Source organism: Triticum dicoccoides, chromosome 6B (assembly GCF_002162155.2).
Source record: "Triticum dicoccoides isolate Atlit2015 ecotype Zavitan chromosome 6B, WEW_v2.0, whole genome shotgun sequence".
NCBI classification, from domain to species: domain Eukaryota; kingdom Viridiplantae; phylum Streptophyta; class Magnoliopsida; order Poales; family Poaceae; genus Triticum; species Triticum dicoccoides.
The window spans coordinates 578,536,897-578,550,544 of NC_041391.1; the positions used below are offsets into that span (position 1 = coordinate 578,536,897).

Below are 13,648 nucleotides of genomic sequence, written 5' to 3' on the forward strand. Positions count from 1 at the left end.
CGATGTGGGCGCGGGGGCGCCATGTGGCGCGACGCCAGTGGCTGCGGGGGCGGCGGCAATTTCGTCCAGTGGCGGCGGGCGTGTCCGGCGGCGGGAGGAGTTTGGCTAGGGTTTGGACTACGCGAAATAATCCGGGAGGAGCACATATTTATAGGTAGAGGGAGCTAGGAGTGTTCAAATGAGGAGCGGTTTTTGGCCACGCGATCGTGATCGAACGATCGAGAGCATGGAGGGGGGGTTTGCTGGGTTTTGGGCCACTTTGGAGGGGTGTTGGGCTGCAAAAAGAAGGAGGCTTTTGCGGATACCCGGTTAACCGTTGGAGTATCAAACGACCTCCAAATGGCACGAAACTTGACAGGCGGTCTACCGGTGCTATACCAAGGCCGCTTGGCAAACCCCGTGCCATTCCGAGAAAGATTAACACCCACTCACAACAAGAGACAAAAAGGGGGACGCCGGGGGACATAGGAGTGCCGGATTGCAAAATGGACAACGGGGAAAAAGCTCGGATGCATGAGACGAACATGTATGCAAATGCGATGCACATGACGACATGATATGAAATGCATATGATGACATGGAAAAATGCAACACGCAAGCAAATGGCAAGGCAACTACGGCGAATAACTGGCAGACACCTGGCGCATCGAATCCGGGGCGTTACAAGAGAGCATTACACATTGTCCATAGGCAGCAAGTGGTTAAACACAAGCAATGCCAACAACAGACTTTTTATTATCTACACACCATAAGGCAGCAAGATCACACATATTACTGGGTACATAAAAATTAAAACATTCAGCTACATCACCTCATAGATCTTTAGCAATTAAACAATCAAAGAGCATGTGTTGAACAGATTCTTGTTCATCGGAATACGGCCGTCGCTTACCTAGGTTGTCCCTAGTTAGAATCTTATTATGCAATGCTAACCAAAGGAAGACTAGATATCGACGAGGGACCACAATGTTCCAAAAATTCTTCCAAACAGGAGTATAGACTCCACCCTAGTTAATCATAAGGAATTTACAGAGTAAACACCAATCGGCTCAAGGACCCACACAGGTTGATCAATATCACAGTTAGGGGTGTAAGGAGCTAGGATAGCTAGCAACTGTTGCCATTTAGTTAGAAACTCCTTATCTACAAATCTCCTAAATGATAACTTGAGAGTACACCCATCCCAGACTTGAGCCACATAGCAACTTTGTTGTTGACAAATGTCAAAGATATCCTAGAATTGGGTTTTTAAAGTGGTGTCATGCCATAGGCTAATACTTTTACCATTGCCCAGAGACCACCTGTAGAAAGGCCTAGCTCCAACAAGAGCACAAGTGACACCTTTCCAGAATGGGGAGCCCACATCAGGTTTAGACCTGAGTAAATTAGGTTTGTCAGTTTTATACTTATGGTTAACCAAAGTGATCCATCTGTTATCTCCCCCAGCAAGAACCTTTTGGACCAGGAGGCCAGAAGAGCCATATTAAAATATCTGAAAGATCAGAATATGAAGTTAATACATAACACAATGTACAACCAGTGTACACAAAGAAATAGTCCACTGATAAATGCATGACTGAAACTGAAGTATCAATTATTACATTATTATACAGCCACTCACTACAAGATGGGGCTTTGCATGGAGGTGAAGCCAACATTAGGCCAAGAAACATTCCCCCCCTACTTTGTCTAGGGCAATATATAAACAAATTGTTAAGCAAAATCAAATAGCAAGCTTTAAAGTCCTAAACAAGCAAACTCTTAACGCAAAGAGGGTAGGCACGCAGGCACCAGCAGTGACACCCATGCACATCACAGAACCTAAACTTCGAGCGCAATGTAACAATAACATTAGAGGACTCCTTCAGGTACCAATTACCAAAAAAATTAAATCAATTATCAGATATAGTACCCGAAGAAATCAAGAACATTAATTACCTGATCTGCGAGCTTATCAACAGATAGCTCAAGTACATCTGAAGCAAAATAGCAGATGATCATATCAAATATGGAGGAACAGATGATGACTGGCCTCATGGCCTTGAGGAGTAATATGGTAAATACAAAAATTGTGAAGCAGCAGGGCCGCAGCCTCTTGGGCAGAAGAACATCCCTTGGAAGCGGGACATGTCTACTGAACAGGAATACAACATGAACACACATGAGCTACCTTGCTATAGCAAAATTTCTAACACCGACCAGAAAGAAAAGGACACCACTTCCAGTTTATAGCTACATTTTGGTATGTTATGAGCGCTGGCCTATCTTCATCTCCATACACAAGAGATAGATACAGAGCTGTATCTCATTCTTACAGGATGCCTGTCAGCCAGCCCAAGAAGCCACCTGAGAGCGATGCGCTGCAAGTGGTAAACAATTGATATTATGATTATGCAGTTAAAGCTGATCTAACCAACATGAACAACTTCACTTAAAAGCCCAACACAATCAAGATGTCTCAATAATGAAATCCATGGTATCCACCAATTCGAAGAAACAGACAGAAACATTCAGAAACAGCGATTTCTTCTTGCTCCACTTCAGGGTGACGCATCCAACCCGTGAGACCAAACCTGAAATATTTTCTGCATCGGTGGATGAATCAGTCAACGCAGTGGGTGATGGTAGCCCGGTAGCAAATCGGGAGGCGAACATGTTGGGATCGGACGCATTGTAGGGGAATGAAGGTTGGTTACGGTTTCGGGCGTGGGACGGGCAGGGTGACGATGGACGTTGGAGGGTGGATGAATCAATCGGCGAAGACGAGTTGGCCGGCGGCAAACGTTTGCGGCTGGAGACGTCGTGGCCTGAAAAACTCCGCCGCGTGAAGAAGAGAGAGAGAGAGGCAGAGGGAGTCCGACATCGAACATATAAAGGATGAGTTGGTTCCTAGGCAGAACCAAGCTATCCACGTAGGCGATGAATAGTGTGCGAACACGGCGCCACAACGAGCGAGCGAGCGGTCGTGCGAGCGCCATAGCTAGCTAGCGAGCGAGAGGAAAAAGGTATCAAACCCTAGCCCCAATCCACAGCCCCACGCCCCTAATTCCTCCCTCCCTCATCCGCCACCACTCCCTCCCACCTCCTCCTCCTCCTCCTCCTTCTGCGCCCTAGGAGCCCCGCCGCCGAATAGAGAAGCGAGGTGGACGACAAAACGCAGGTAGAACAGGGTCCTGGTAGGGAAAGGAACCTTACATATTTTTGAAGTAGTAGAGATTTCGCTCCATGATCACGCGGTCGCTTACGATAGTGTGGGCTATAGGTTGTTTTGTTCAACATGAGTTAAGATAGAGTAAGTATTTATACCAAATTTTTATACCTATTTAGTTTATTCTATTATAGTATAATCTCAACTAAAATACTTTGTTGTACCATTTAGTTTAATTTTCATAATTAATAGAATGTAGGCTTGCTAAAGTTTATTTCATCATGCACTTTATATTATCCTAACACCTGTGCTTAAAAAATTAATTTGCACCATCTCTAAATTTAAATTACAGCCTGTATCAAAAGTTAAGCGAAGTTTTCTGTATTCAAGGCATAACTACGGAATGGATCTTTCTGAAATCCTTTAAATATGAGGAAAGTAAAATAAAAGGGACTAATACCCCCTATATAGGTTTGTACTGTATGATTAGTTACAAGTGAATAGAGAATTCTAGAGTACATAAGATACTTATTTGGATCTTGAAATATCATCGTTGGTGTCGTTGATTGCTTCCTCTCTGTTAGGAAGTTGTTGGGCCCATGTCACAAGTTTATAAAAAGCAACAACTTTCCCTCAAGTCAATGACATCAAGGTTCATCGAACCAATAGGAGTGCTTGAACAGATGGGATGACACGGAGAGCGCCCGAGAAGCCCCCTTGGGACGCCATCGCAGAATGAATTTCGTTTATAGGATTCAGTCATCAAATACCGTTTGTTTTGTTTTGAATTGACATGGAGAAATATTTCTCGTGCACGGCGCGAAGGGCACCCTCGCCCTAAAACTACCAAGGTAATCCCACAAACACGCCGAAGAAGAGCCAACTACCACTGCAATGCCTCCGACTTCACTTCCCCATCATCATTGCCACAGAAGCCTCGACTCCACACCAACGCCTACCACCAACCTCCCAATGCAGCAACTTGTCCCTATGACCAGATTAAACTCCAAAATTGATGCCCTCGAGAGGGAAACGACGCTAACACACGGCTAACGATCGACCCTCCGGGTCTGAGGTTTCCCCCGGAGCTATCCCACACAGAGGAAGAGAGAGCATCATGCTGACGCCTTCAAGAAGGCTATGATGTCCACAGACGCTGCCGTAATAGGCTCCACCCATGGCCGAACACGGGTTTTCACCCAACCCTCGTAATCCTCCGGTCGATAGCCAATCCGATAGCCCATCTTCCCGCGCTGCATCTCCATGCGTCCTCCACCTCGACAGCCCAGAACTGACATGGTATTCATGATGCACCAACAACAACAATGGAGGATGGCGTTCATGATGCATGAGCAGCAGCAGTACCACCAGGCACTGGCTGCAGCAATACCATTAACTGCAACCGTACGTTGGCCCCGGGGGCGTGGCCTCTCACTTTTTGCTTGACAATGAGCGCAGTCGGATGGTCCTCCCAGCGATGAGCGGTTCTCCAAGAGAGGCGGCACCAGTAATAGCAGATGGTTCGCCGGTAAGTACAGTGGTGTCCGCGGAGGGATACAAGGAGGGCAACAACGGAGGCTGCACCAACCATGGTCAGTAGGAGTCTGCGGTCGTGAAGGTTTCGCCGGGTGGGGTGACGGCGGCAGCATCGGTAGAGGTGGATGGCTCCCATCATGCATGATTCGGCACAGTGATCGGTGGGCGCTGACAATTAAGTCGTGAGCGGGGGAGTAGTGAAATCCTTGGCAAGTTTGCATAGGCCACATCTATACCTATACCTATCTATACCAATATAAAAAGACCCAAAGGGGCAGACTCAGTTAATCTCAGCCATCAAATCATGTCATTCCAACGACGTAGACTACTTCAATGTCGAGCGCTCAACACGTTTAGCATGCAGTTAATTTCATACCAAATATAGTGCTAATTACATAATAACGCGAAATAATATATTACTTAATATCCGTGTGCACTTAATATACTTCCAAATTAACGTGCACTGCACGTAATTGACTAGTAATAATAAATGGGCTATTGCTTCTTGGTACGTCAGGGAAATCACCCTCAAAGTTGTAAAATATTACCCACCAACGCCACCTTTTTTTTCAAGAAAATCCCACCAATGCCACATATAAGTGATAAAACGTGATAAAAAATGTTTCACACAGGGGAATCCCCGCCTGGGCCGGGCCATGCAATTGGGTCCTCCTATTTGCTGGGAGAAGACACAGCGCACCCGTTTTGGCCGGTCCATGCCCGGGTAGCCTGTTTTCTAAATTTTGTTTTTTTCTTTTTCTTTTTATTTTTCATTTTCATCTTTTTCTCCTTTAAATAATTTGGATCTTCAAAAAAGTTCCGTAAATTAAAAAAAATGGGAATTTTGAAATAAAATGTTTGTGAGTTCTAAAACTATTCATGATTTTGTAAAAAAATGTTTGCTTATTAAAAAAATGTTCGGGAAATCAAAACATGTTCATAATTTTTATAGAAAGTTCGTGTATTAAAAAATGTTAACGAAATTGAACAAAATTTTGCCAATTCAAAAAATGTTCATGAATGGAAAAATATCATAAAAATTGAAAAACTGTTCGTGACTTGCAAATTAGTTTGTTCATTCATAAAACGTTTGCTGATTAAAAAATGATCATGCATCTAAAAAAAGGTTTGTTAAATCAAAACAATGGTCGTGAATTTGAAAAATTGTCCCACCAATTTCCAGAAAAATGTTCTTCGATTTTAGGAATGTTCGTCGATTCAAGAAAATTATTTAAAAAAAATATTCATGGTTTTTACAAAATTAAGAGTGATAGTGTATCTCGGTGATGTAGCAAAATATGGTCATGGCCAGTGGAGATTATGATTTTTTTTCTCCCGTTGCAATACACGAGCTCTTTTGCTAGTACATCTATAACATTGACATGGTTTGTTAACGTGTTGTTTAATACTCGGCGCAAGTATATGTATTGCACAAAGTCTTGTTTCTATTGGTTTAGTCTCCTTTTAGACTGAGCTCAGCACAAAACTTTTCTTCTGAATGTTACAACAACAGATAGACCTACTATGCTTTTCCTGAGAGAAAAGTCTAAAGTAAACCTTAAATTCACACTTGGAGTCTGCATTGAACCCTGAGCTTGAAATCCCTGAAATTGACACACTGTTTCTTATAGTCCCAGTCTACCCTGGCCCTTTTTTGGCTAAGAGCTTGTTTGTGCTGGAGGGATTGTGTACGTGGGAGAGAAGGGGGAATCGCCGGAAGCTGGACCGACCGGCTGGACCGATTGTCCCTGCACAAAACAGAATGGCAAAAATACTTGAAACATGTGTCATCGGCCTATAGCAGTAGCTGTGCTTTGTGTAAACTGTAAGAGAAGAGAAAACAAACGGCACGATATGACGATGCCGAGGAACAACCACACGCCCCAGAAAACAACAAGCCTATCAACACGCCCCGATTTGAACTGCGTGAGTTCTTCAGACCCAGTTTTTGGTACTAGTACTATTTACACGTAATGATTAGCATAGATGTTGCTCAGTGACTCGTTTGTTGCTTTGAGGAATCGACATACATTAATACCCTGCCTCTGCTATCTGATCAAGTAACTGACTTCAGCCAGATATTTAAACAGTAGAGATAATTGTCATTCTAAGAGAATGTACTAGAAGCCTATGAAGGGGAGAAAATACGCACACTTCTACAGGCCTGGACAATTTCCGACTCAGGTTCTTGTCCACTGCCATGAACTTCCTGCACATGGCACAAAAAGATGTTCAGTAGGACTTAAATAACCAAGGGTGTAAACAGAACAAGCTAATGGAGGAAGAAATATACCATGCTAAAATACCACGGAAGCAGGTATTCATTCACTAGTCCACTAGTGCCACAATAATAAAGTCTAATAATACCTGAAAGATATGAATATGGCCGTATGCATCGTTCTGATGCAGAGGCCGGGGAAGCCCCCCTTTTCGAAAAAAACCTGAAAGATATGAATGAAAGGGGTTCCCCCCCGCCTCATTTTATTAACGGAGCAAAGCACCACAACAGTTTACAGCTCTCGAGAGTAGCAAAGCTAGAACATCTAAGGAAAACAAAAGCTCCCATACTTGAACCATGCAGGGTTCAGGGAGAGGAGAGCAGATTTTAGTAGTTTTATTTACACAGGACCAGCAGCAAAAGGAAACAGTTTAGGCTAGCTTATTACATTAATTTTTTCGGGCCTTCAGCCGGAATGAGCTATGTGCGCAAAACCACCAGGACCGTTCCCTGCTCCAGCCCACGTCTTCATCTCCACGCGATTCGTAGCAGCTCTCCTCTTCGCCGGTCCAGCAGCAGGAGACAACGCCGAAGTAGAGCAGATTGAGCGTCCGCACAGAATATCTTCCATTGATGAATCAGCGCACATACCCTGCCCAGGATAACCCGAGTACTTGTCCACACCACGCCCTGAAAACAGACATCATTAAGCATTGTCCATAGGCATCAAGCGGTGGCAACACAAGCAATACCAACAACAGACTTTTTATTATCTACACACCATAAGGAAGCAAGATCACACATATTACTGGGTACATAAAAATTAAAACATTCAGCTACATCACCCCATAGATCTTTAGCAATTAAACAATCAAAGAGCAAGTGTTGAACAGATTCTTGTTCATCACAATACGGCCTACGCTTACTCAGGTTGTCCCTAGTTAGAATCTTATTGATGAATGCTAACCAAAGGAAGACTAGATATCGAGGAGGGACCACAATGTTCCAAAAATTCTTCCAAACAGGAGTATAGACTCCACCCCAGTTAATCATATTGTAAAAGGTGCGTACAGAGTAAACACCAGTCGGCTCAAGGACCCACACAGGTTGATCAATATCACAGTTAGGGGTGTAAGGAACTAGGATAGCTAGCAACTGTTGCCATTTAGTTAGAAACTCCTTATCTACAAATCTCCTAAACAATAACTTGAGAGTACACCCATCCCAGACTTGAGCCACAGAGCAACTTTGTTGTTCGCAAATGTCAAAGATATCCCAGAATTGGGCTTTTAAAGTGGTGTCATGCCGTAGGCTAATACTTTTACCATTGCCCAGAGACCACCCGTAGAAAGGCCTAGCTCCAGTAAGGGCCCAAGTGACACCTTTCCAGAATGGGGAACCCACATCAGGTTTAGACCAGGGTGAATTAGGTTTGTCAGTTTTATACTTATGGTTAACTAAAATGATCCAGCTTTTATCTCCCCAGCAAGAACCTTTTGGACCAGGAGGCCAGAAGAGCCATATTAAAATATCTGAAAGATCAGAATACGAAGTTAATATAGAACACAATGTGCAACCAGTGTACACAAAGAAATAATCCACTAATAAATCCCTAACTGAAACTGAAGTATCAATTATTACCTTATTATACAACCACTCACTATAAGATGGGGCTTTGCATAGAGGCGAAACCAACATGAGGCCAAGAACCCTTTCCCCGTACTTTGTCTAGGGTAATATATAAAAAAATTGTTAGGAAAAACTAAATAGCAAGCTTTGAAGTCCTAAACAAGCAAACACTTAATGCAAAGAGGGTAGGCACGTAGGCACCAACAGTGACATCCATACACATCACAGACCCTAAACTGCAGGCGCAACGTAACAATAACATCAGAGGACTCCTTTAGGAACCAACAGAATACCAAAAACTTAAGTCAATTATCAGATATAGTACCCGAAGAAATCAAGAACATCCGTGACCTGATCTGCGAGCTTATCAACAGATAGCTCATGTACATCTGAAGCAAAATAGCAGATGATCATGTAAAATATGGAGGAACAGATGATGACTGACCTCATTGCCTTTAGTAGTAATATGGTAAATACAAAAATTGAAGCAGCAGGGCCGCAACCTCTGGGCAGAAGAACATCCCTTGGAAGTAGGACATGTCTACTGAACATGACTACAACATGAACACACATGAGCTACCTTGTTATAGCAATATTTCTAACATCGACCACAAAGAAAAGGACATCACTTAAAGTTTAGAGCTACATTTTGGTATGTTATGAGCGCTGGCATGTCTTCGTCTCCGTGCACAAGAGACAGAGCTATATCTCATTCTTACAGGATGCATGTCAACCAACCCAAGAAGCCACCTGATAGCGATGCGCTGCAAGTGGTAAACAATTGATATTATGATTATGCAGGTAAAGCTGATCTAACCAACATGAACAACTTCACTTAAAAGCCCAACAAAATCAAGAAGTCTCAATGATGAAATATCGTGCCTCCCCACAAGGTATATCTACAGGCACTCACTTGCGAGCACCGTGAAGTAAAACATGAGCTTAATCAAACCGAACATGTGAACTAGAATGGTACTGGATCCAAAGCATGCATTCGCAAACGATCCAGGACAAAGCAATATCATTAAGCCCGTGAATCATATAATTTCATTCGGTCGTATCCCAGAGATGACCCTTCCTCTGATATTTACACAATACCATGCACCAAACAAACTCGGCACATACTCATCTTCGCCTCTTAAATCCATGATTTCCAGAATATGCAACAGAAATTCGCGGGGAAGTGCAGTGCAACAGAAGTTCAGATATAGCAATGTTACAAGAACACGCACACAAGCATATGAACCAAGCAGCTGGTATTAATCCCTTCATCATGCCGCCGTACAATTAAAAACAAAGGACTCTTATACATTCCGAATGTTATGTTTTTAGTCTTCAGGTACGAACGACCGATCCAGCTAGCGATCCCTAATCTCGCGCGCCCCTCCCGCTCGTGATCCCTAATCCCGCGCCCCTCCCGTTGGATAATCACGTACGACGGTTCTCCACCCCTTATCTTCCCGCCTACATGTCTGTTTTTTTCCTTCTGCTCAAAACCAAATGTGCCAACACTAAACCGGTTTTCCCTGCATTCCTTCAAGAATATCAAAAGAAAGAAATATGCTGAAAAGGCGACTTGAACCTAGGTCTATAAGCCCAATAACCAACTCAACCACCTCTACTTGTTGTTTACTATACATAAACAGTGGTCTTTGAACCCCTCTTGTTTCTATCGCATCAGCAAAAAATGTTAATTCCCGATCTGATAATTTTGCCATAAACACCATGATAACTATGATATGATCATCTTGGTAACTTAAAAATATCAGCACCCTGGTAACAAAAATATCATGCTAAAGGATGGTAACTACATCGTTAGTAGGCTGGTAACTAGATCGTGAGAATCATGGTAACTTTACACAAAAATTACCATGGTATGTTCAACGTTTTTCTCTGTGTAAAAAGTTATCATGGTGTTTGAGCATAAGTTAGTAGCTCCATGGGCATAAATACCAAGTTTTTAACTTTTGCACAAAAGTTATCGAGGTACGTTTTAAAGAAAAAATATCACCCGAATCAACGTTACCATGGAGTTTGTAGATAAGTTATCATGGTTGCGATGCATAAATTATCATACTTTTCACACATGAGTTACCGGGATATGCTTCAACAACGCCCTCCTACCCAATCAAAGTTACCACGGTGTTTGAACGTAACTTATCATGTCCGTCGTGCAAAAATTACCATGTTATTTACATAGAAGTTATCAAGGGTACATCCAACAACCCTCCCACTCCATGTCAAAGTTACCACAATGTTAAAACATAAGTTACCAGGTATGCCGTGTGAAAACTACCATGCTATTTACAGAGAGGTTACCGAGGATATGTCCAACAACCTTCCCCCCTTATGTCAAAGTTACCACGGTGTTTCAACATAAGTTATCACGCCAAGATGTGTGAAAATTACCATGATATTTACAGAAGTTACCGAGGGTATGTCCAACTACCCTCCCCCTCCATGTCAAAGTTACCACATTGTTTGAACGTAAGTTATCAGGTCTGCCGTGGGAAAAGTACCATGTTATTTACACAGAAGTTACCGAGGATATGTCAAACAACCCCCCCTCATGTCAAAGTTACCACGGTGTTTGAACGCAAGTTATCAGGTCTGTCGTGCGAAAACTACCATAATATTTGCACAGAAGTTACCGAAGGTATGTCCAACAACCCTCCCCCATGTCAAAGTTACCATGATGTTTGAACGTAAGTTATCAGGTCTGCCGTGGGAAAACTACCATGCTATTTACACAAAGTTATTAAATGTATGTCCAACAACCGTCCCCCATGTCAAAGTTACCATGTTGTTTATACGTAAGTTATCGGGCCGACGATGCGTAAACTACCATGCTATTCGCATAGAAAGTATCGGGCTACATTTCAACAACCCCCTCCCCCGGTCAAAATTATAATGTTTTGTATGTATGTTATCAGGGTGTTGCATAAAACATATGATGTTATCAGGGTGTATGTATGTTACTGAGGTGTGTTTCAAATAACCTTTTCCCCTAGGGTCAAAGTTACCATGGTATTGTGAATGTAGGTTATGAGGTTTGCTGTGCAAATAATGCCATTCTATTTACACATAAATTATTGGGGGCGGGGGTATGTTTCAACATTTTTTTTACCCCAGATCAAAGTTATCATTGCGTTTGGACGTAAGTCATCGTGTCTCCGGTGCGCAAATTACCATGCCATTTGCACAGAGATTGGATCATTCATTGAACACTGTTTTTCTTGATCTAAGATTATTTTCTACGAATCCTCGTCATCGCGTGCTTACAAAAAGATTGGAAAATGAATAAGAAAGAAATAGGGGGACTAGGACGTAATGGAGGTTCCTCAAAGAAAAAAACATCAAGGAAAATGGTCAAAAAAGTGCTATTTGTATGCTTTTGCAAAGCAATTAGTCTAGCCGAGCTGGTTACTACGTTCTTCAGGTTAGTTGCTGGGTGTGGGTTCGAATCCTATATTCAACGTCAAATTTTTGACAAAAATCGGTATGAAAAGGGCCTACCAATAAATTTAGCACATAGAGAAAATCGTGATGGATCCAATATAGAGAAAAAATCACGGCGGTCAACGCCAACGTCTCCGGAAATCTTTCCACTAAATGCGCCATCAAGTCCAGCTCGTTCAGATTTTTTTGACGGGAAGGTATACTTTATTAGCTCACATAACGGTTACATCATCCGCTAGGAATTTAACAAGAAAATTAGGAGGTGCATCCGCGCAAACATGAGGGTTGTTTGCACACCCCCACTTTTCTAAAGCAACGCTCAACAGTAACCTTCCCAAAATCACTCATGATATTTCGACAATCATCTAACACAGGCGCTGCAACCATTGAATGGCCTTCGTTTAGCTTTATTGCATCCACCACAACACTAATATCCATTCTTACCATCAACTTAGTACATCCCACACTTAGGGCTAATTTTAAACCTTCAAACAGTGCCACTGTTTCTGCCGCGACAACATCAGCGGCGTGTTCAAGTCTTGCTATTGCAGCTATGATGAAACATCCTTTATGATCCCTGACAACCGCCCCGCATGCACCTGAATTTGTCCCAGCAAAATAGGATGTGTCCACGTTCAGAACTAGATGCCCTCGCAAGATAGATGGCCACTTGTTTAATTTAGCAACAGTCGGACCTTTCCCTACAGCATGAGCAACTACGCTTTAAATACAGTGTCTGGCCTTTTTTGTCAATGACGAGGTCTAGCTGAGAAGTTTATTGTGGTGTCGTATGTTCAGGAGGTCGGGGCATCAATTCCCTTCGTTGCCCCTTTCTTTTGCCCTCCAAGCAAGGCCGTGCGATCCGGATCCGGTGGATTCAAATGCATCCCGATCTGATAACAAAGTCCGAACATTCAGAAATTACAAATTTCGTAAAAATTTTTTTAATTTACTTGTGGTTAAATGTGAATTTACATGAATCCACGCATCAAATTGTAAGCATCCAATGCATATACTGTAAAATCTAGTAAGTCACCAAAAGACACTGGATCGAAGTTTTCACTTTGGAAAATGAAAATTCGAAGAAACATTCAGGGAGCGATTTCTACTTGCTCCACTGCAGGGTCACGCACCCAACCCGTGAAACCAAACCTGGAATCATCAAGAATGAATCGGTGGATGAAGGATCACGAAGCGAGTGATGGTAGCCCGATAGCAAATCGGGACGCGAGCATGAGCTGTGCCGGTTGGGATCTGGCTCATGGGAACAAAGGGTTGGTTAGGGTTTCGGGCATGGGACGGGCAAGTTGACCTTGGACGTTGGAGGGTGGATGCGGCTGGGTACATGATGGATGAATCACTCAGCGAAGACGAGATGCCCGGCGGCATTTGCGACCGGAAACATCGTCGCCTGAAGAAGAGAGAGAGGCAAGGGAGTCCAACATGTGACCAAAAGAAACAAGAAGACACAACAAGAAACGAGAAGACATGCACCCACATCATCATTATTTATTCCTTACTAGTTAATTGCCCATGTGTTGCAACGGAACATACATATTCTGGCCTTTGAACATCAATTTTTCATGTCTAGTATATTTCTTGATAATCCTCATGGACATTAGGAGTACTCCCTCCGTTGCTAGATATAGGGTGTATAG

At 42.9% G+C, this 13,648-nt stretch overlaps 1 pseudogene; it reads right to left on the bottom strand.

Moving 5' to 3' along the window:
- The window catches only part of LOC119321292, a 44,430-nt pseudogene extending 41,775 nt beyond the window's left edge, over nt 1-2,655 (bottom strand).
- Between the last annotated feature and the right edge of the window lie 10,993 nt (nt 2,656-13,648).